At 46.1% G+C, this 6,230-nt stretch overlaps 1 long non-coding RNA gene across 1 annotated transcript in view; it reads left to right on the top strand.

Moving 5' to 3' along the window:
• The window catches only part of LOC102192518 (uncharacterized), a 57,929-nt gene extending 52,138 nt beyond the window's left edge, over positions 1-5,791 (top strand). Inside the window, exon 4 of the long non-coding RNA XR_311983.1 lies at positions 1,777-5,791. This is a non-coding gene — a long non-coding RNA (uncharacterized LOC102192518). The remainder of the gene's footprint in view (positions 1-1,776) is intronic.
• The last annotated feature ends 439 nt before the right edge of the window (positions 5,792-6,230 follow it).

The raw sequence follows: 6,230 nt of genomic DNA, 5'->3' as shown, positions 1-6,230 counted from the left end.
TAGTTAAGAGTGCTTAACGTATGTAGAACAGTGCTCCATAAGTACCAGTCCCATCCACAAAGACACAGAGCCACTCTGATGTTCTCTGTACTCGTCCGTCAACACTCTCAACGTAAACATCACATCTGTGGAGGTCTTTCACGCATGAAGCCATACCACTGCTCACTGATCGCCACCTCTCTTCTTAACCTTGCTTTCGCGTAGCTTCACAGTGTGGCTCATGAACCTCTGTGGTTGCTTCACTTCTGCACTTCACCCTTGCTCTTGATAATAGGTACCATTAAACCTTTTCTGCTTCCCTCATACACTCCTCATCTGGTTAGAAAGTCCACTGCCCTGTCTCCTGCACATCTCCACACTTCCACAGGTCCACTCTTCATTCTCTTGATACTTCACTTCCTCCTTACTAATCCTGCACTTCCAGTACTACTGCTGTACTTTCCCAGTCATCTGGTAATTCTTCCCTACTATCCTGTCTCGTCTCATCTCCACTGGAATTCTTCCTTCTTCAACTTCAACCAGTTAATGCCTCTGCCTTCACTTGCATCTTCTTGATTTCCAAAGTTTTCATGACCTGATATTGCTCCCAGGTTGCATAGCATGCAGTCCACCTCTTAGCGACTTGCTCATCTCTCTTGTGCCACCTTATGTTCCTCCTAGTTCATCACAGCCATTTGCAAATTCCAGTATCGTCTGTCCTTCTGTATTTCTCTCCATAACAGCATTCCTATCCAACGCCTCCTCATTACCCCTGTAGCTGTGACTGCTCCTTCACATCAGGACCAACATGGGACACTTTCAAAATCTACAAACTCTCTTTTACTCCTCAGCTTTTAAATCAGAGACTTTTGATTATCTTAAGTGTGCAGCACGTTGGTCATCAGTGGTTGTTTTTAATGTGCTATAAATGAATTTGACTTGACTGTCCCCCTCACCAACATGTCCGTTTAAGTGTGCTCCAGTCACTACTCTGCCCCGGGGGCAGATCATTGAACCTCCTCCAGAAGGTGAGGGGCATGTGCACCGACAACATCTGCCCTTTGACTCCCAGTTTCAAGTTTCATGGCTGAGGAAAGAGCGCAGCCTTGGTTTCTATATGTGAATGTGGCGCTTTGATTGTTACACATTATGCAGCTGGCTGGTGAACTGCACTGTAAAAGCCATGAAGGTTGATGTGCTTATGCGAGGGCGTTGTTTGCATTTGGTTGTTTATCTGCGTGTGAAGTAAAAGCAGACGCCACAGTCAGCATCGGCTCATTTCTCTAAGAGGCTGCAAGATGTCGCTGCAATCTCTCAAGGTGAAGCTGCTTTCATACGCGCGCCGCACGAGTGGATGCTATTTTGCTTTTCAGCGAATCCGAGGCCGCAGAATAAACACATCTCCATCTCTTTATCGGCGACTCACCCACACATACGCGCTCACTCTCCAGTTCTCACCTAAAGGTGTGTGGTGATGCAGCTTGTGGCAGGTGGTGCACACAGCGGTGCCGCAGTGTGACTAATAGTTGTTGCTAAATGGCGTGAACATCCTGTGCATCTGTTTGATGAATCTTCCTCCTTCCTGTGCTCGCCTTCCATCCCTCCCTCCGGCTGTCCATCCAATTATACGTCCCTGTCTCCAAGTTAACCACAGGTCATGTGAAATACCACACGACTCAGAAGAAAGCCCACTGATCAGCAAAGTGGAGTGTTCTACGTGACTCAGCAGGAGTGACACGCAGGACAAGAATATAAGCTTACATAAAATAATCACATCATTCCTGTCTATGTTTGCAGGCGCAGATGGGAGCAGACGGACGGACGGAACGAGGATGACATCACTGTTACCCGTGGGAGCCTGGGCCTGTCATTCTTGGTGTCACTTCCTGGGAGAGAATAGAACAGGAAGCCAGCGCGAGAGCCGACAACGAGCGCTCCCCTCACCTCCACAAGGAAGCCTTTTTCCCCCGAGAGCAAAATGTGTGTCCGCTTGTGTCCCTCGCTCACTCCTGCATTCATCGCGCAGAGGGCTGGTGCTGGTTCAGAATTTGTGTAAGCCCTGATTGTTTTCATTTCCTTTGAGCTCAGTTCTGAGCCTTTTGCAACAAATCCTTTGAAGAGCTTGTTATTTTACACGTCAACGGTAGTTAAAATAAGTCAGAGTGGTGACTTTATGGGTACGGATGCAGTAAGCTGTGCCTCTGCAGGCTTTATTTTGCTGCCCTGGGTCAGCAGTGTTTGGAGGAGGGTGGATTTACAAACGTGGAGGCCACTGTGACGTCACCTGATGGTGTTGGACTCTGGGTCGGGGTGAGGCTCGGTCCCTTGGCCGGTGTCACACTCTGCTTCTATGCTGGAGCTTTCCCATATTGGACAAAAGGGTCGAGTGAAAATTGGTTAGCTGCATGTGTAGCTTGCAGGGCTCCATCCATAATTTCTGATCAGTCCTTTTCCTGAATGGTGTAAGCCTCAGATATTTGTCAGGTAACTCTGTTTAACTCCAAAAGGCTCCAACAGGAAAAGTCCAGTTTGACTCTGCACAGAGCCCTCAGTTAAACCCTCAACATCCACTCATGTTACCAGATCAACAGTTATTCATATGGCTATTTGTTGATATTGTGTTACTGTTGTGAAATGCAGGGACGTGGCTGCAGCTCAGAAACTGCAGCGAGTCATCAGGAAGATCGAAGAGCTTCTCTTCCTGTTGAAGTGTTCTCTTAAGATAATGGCTGAAATAAGTGAGTAAGCTTTGTTGAAATGCCAGCTCGTCGTGAGCTTTGGTTTTCTTTTTTAATCATGAGGCTTTGTGATGATTCATGTCTGTGTTAAGGTGCTAACGTGGCTGATTCAGAGCTGCTAATGAGTAGACGTGTTGTTCTACTTGTTTGTCTTCATGCTCTAAAACGCTGCATCCAACTGAGCGACTCAAATGCAACCTGCTTAGTGCGTACACAGCATCTTTGTACTATTCATCAGTGTGCAGGCATACAAAGCAGGCACGCGTCCTGCTACCTGAATAGTTTTTACACAAATCCTGAACTCAGACAGGACGCGCTGTGGTTCAGGCTCTGCAGGCTCTGGTGAGTCTGTGTTTAAAGGATGGAAAGATGACTGCGACGCAAAAATGAAATTAAAAATGTTCGCGTTTCGGTCCCTACTGTGGATTTACTTCTGCCCTTTGACCTCTCTAACCAACACAAGTGCATCAAAGCTGAGCCCTCCCTTTGAGGACCCGCACGGTGTTATAGATGTAATGTCGCCCTCTTGTGTGTGAATTTAAAATTGCAGGATTCAGGCTGAGTTTTTAAATAATATGCAAAACACTGTCTGGTGAACGTCAGCACTAACATCGGATATGGGCAGCTGTTAGTTGACTCCGCCCTCCAAAGCCCCCCACCTTTCTGCAGCGCCGACAGCGTAAAGACTTTGTAGCCTGGACACACCTCTGATCATCTGACACCCATCTTTCAAACACCTGGAGGGCCGCTGGGACAATGATGTACTGTTAGATTTGTTGTCATGACGCCCTTGTTGGTTATGTATGCACTGGGCTCTGGTTCCCACAAACAGTGGTGCACGCAGATCTCTGTGCTGTGACACTAGAAACCACGCACACGGTCACAGTTTGTCCGTCCCTCCAGCTGCTCACGTGTCACCCTGCAGTGTCTACAACGAGCCATTTAACCCTCAGCGATGAGCCGTAACCCTGTGCCAGCAGCACGCGTGCTTCAGGTGAGGCCTGTGGTCGACTCGGGGCAGAGACTTTGTTGCAGTCTAACGTCAAGAATTTGGGTGGCACAGTTTCTTTCCAGTAATTCAGCAAATTTGTCTCAGTTCCCTCCAAAACTGAAGTGAGCTCGCTGGTTTTCTTGGATTTTTGATGATTTCTTGAGCTTGGCCACACTTTCTCTGATTGGCTGTCAGCTTCACAACTCCTCCAGTCTGTATGTTGAGATGTCATGTGTGCGACAGGCACAGTACTTTGACTAATAAGTGCTATAGCGATCCTCTGTGTAACCTCGATTTAATCCAAAGATTTCGTCGACCCTAAAGCAGACTCACATTTACCAGCTTCTCTGTTGCTCGGGTGCTTCTCTTCACACAGAGCTCTGTCTCTGTGGCAACAGCCTGGAAATGCTTCTGCTGTGGACCCACAACAATGAATGTGTGTAGAGGTACCCATGTGTCCGTCTGTACTGATGGAGCTGATGTGTCACATAGATTTGGCTCTGTAAAGTTGACGTTGAGCATACTCGTATCCATCCATTCACGTTGGTTTTCCTCTCTGACGTCATGTGTTCTGTCTTCCTGTAGTGTCTGTGGAAGGTGGCAGGTCGTGAGCGTAGGCTGACGTAGACTGGAGCGAGCGCTCGTCATTGTGTTTGCGAGCACCGTGCTTCCAAACGCCGTTCACAGCAGGCTCGATGCATTGCTCCTGTGGCAGGCGTCCCTGTCTTATGCTGTCAGCCTCACTTTTCATGTGACGTCTGTTCTGTTTGAATTCATCTTCGTTGCTTGAAGCAAGTATTCAGGTGCCAGCTGCTCATGATGCTGGACTGGCATGGCAACAGCAGAGATAACCCTGATGAGCAGATGTGTGTGTGTGTTATAATAGTGGTTTTTAGTAGGCTGGACTAACTGGTTTGTATTTCCTTGCTGGAATAATAGCTGACCCTGGTTTGGGCTTTTGGGAGCTAACTTGTGTTTATCTGCAAGCACCTACAGGTGAAAAAGAAACGCACTGAAAACTTGTCTCAGCTTCAAGGTGAGCATTTGAACCAACTACCAATGAGAGTGCAGGATACAGGTGACTGATATATGACTGGTTGGTAAATATGTTGCAGGGTCACCTAGGCAACTGGAGCCTGGAATGTCCGCTAGCAACCAATCGTCAGCTTCAGAGCACGACAGCTCGCTGACTTCCTGTGTGGATTATAGCTCATGTTCACATGCAGTGAAAGCTGATGGTTGCAGGTGAATGTTTGCAGGTATCCACACAGACGTCAGACACGCCTGCCTTTCCTACATGTTAGCATCTGTAATCAGGATTACAAGAGTAGACAGGTTTCTGTGCTAGAGGTATGATATATGCTTTGATAGCAATAATATTTTAAAATTAAATAATATAAATGAAAAGCTATGTAGTTGTTCTTTTTGTACGTGCTTATAGGAAGTTCAGTGTAGTTCCCTTGCTTCTGTGGATTTGATAATGATACCTTTACATTTCCTTTGTTGTTGCTCATAGTTGTGGGGTGAAAATGTAATATTGTGACAGTAAATATGGTTTAGTCTAGAACATTAGGAATTTGCTGTGCAGAGCATCCCAGGCTGGAGTCCAATTCCCGACTCAGTCTAGTGCAAAGCACACTTTGGTTTAATGTTGAACTATTTCACAAAGAAGAAGTGCTGAAACCAAACTTTAATCTCTAAAATCTCTAAACTGCAGTTTTAAAGCAGAATAAGGTGACATTGTTCTCCCACCAACCTTTGGTTTCAAATGAATCTGATTTAATCATCGAGTCGTTTTGTCCACGTGAAGCAGTCCGACACAACACTGCACTCTGGATCAACATCTGACTTATTGATCTTTTAATCGTCTTTCTATTAGGAGGTGAATGAGTTGTTTTTTTCATGTTCCTACAACATAACTATATATATCTATAAATCACTACTTACTTGTGACCCAAGAAATTTCTAAATATTATGGCCAGTGCTTCTGATCTGTCCTGAGAAGTACGTGTTGGGACTTTCCTACAGTTGTATTGACTTTGCTTTATAACATGTCTGAATAAAATTGCCTACATTCAAATTATATATAACTACTAGCTGTTAACCTTCAGTGGCAACAAACGTTGTGGTTAGCTTCCTGTTTGTGTAAAAACCATGCTATCAGCTGCAGTTATCTCTCTTTGTTGGTGCATGTAGTGGCGAAGCACAGATCAGGGTGGAGATCTGCAGTTCATCTCACCGCTGCAGCTGTGGTGACCAAACGTCTTCTCCAAGAAGCTGGTTTCATGTGGTGGTTTAGATGTGTGCTGCTCTTGTCTAGCACCATTTGAAATCAGTGTTCTTGGGGAGAGCAGGACAGCAGCAGTGAGTGAGTGTTAGGAGGACAGTACACGAGTGCCTCGTCTTCCTCTCCTCCTCTTCTTCTGTTGCCACTAAAAGATAACTGATTTCTTCTGGTGCTTAGAGCCCGCTGAAGCCTTCTAGCACCATTTGAAATCGGTTATAAAACTGTGGATCACTGC

The sequence above is a fragment of the Pundamilia nyererei genome, unplaced genomic scaffold (assembly GCF_000239375.1).
Source record: "Pundamilia nyererei isolate P.nyererei 1_Seehausen unplaced genomic scaffold, PunNye1.0 scaffold00122, whole genome shotgun sequence".
Taxonomy (NCBI): domain Eukaryota; kingdom Metazoa; phylum Chordata; class Actinopteri; order Cichliformes; family Cichlidae; genus Pundamilia; species Pundamilia nyererei.
This window is presented reverse-complemented; position numbering and strand designations above follow the sequence as displayed.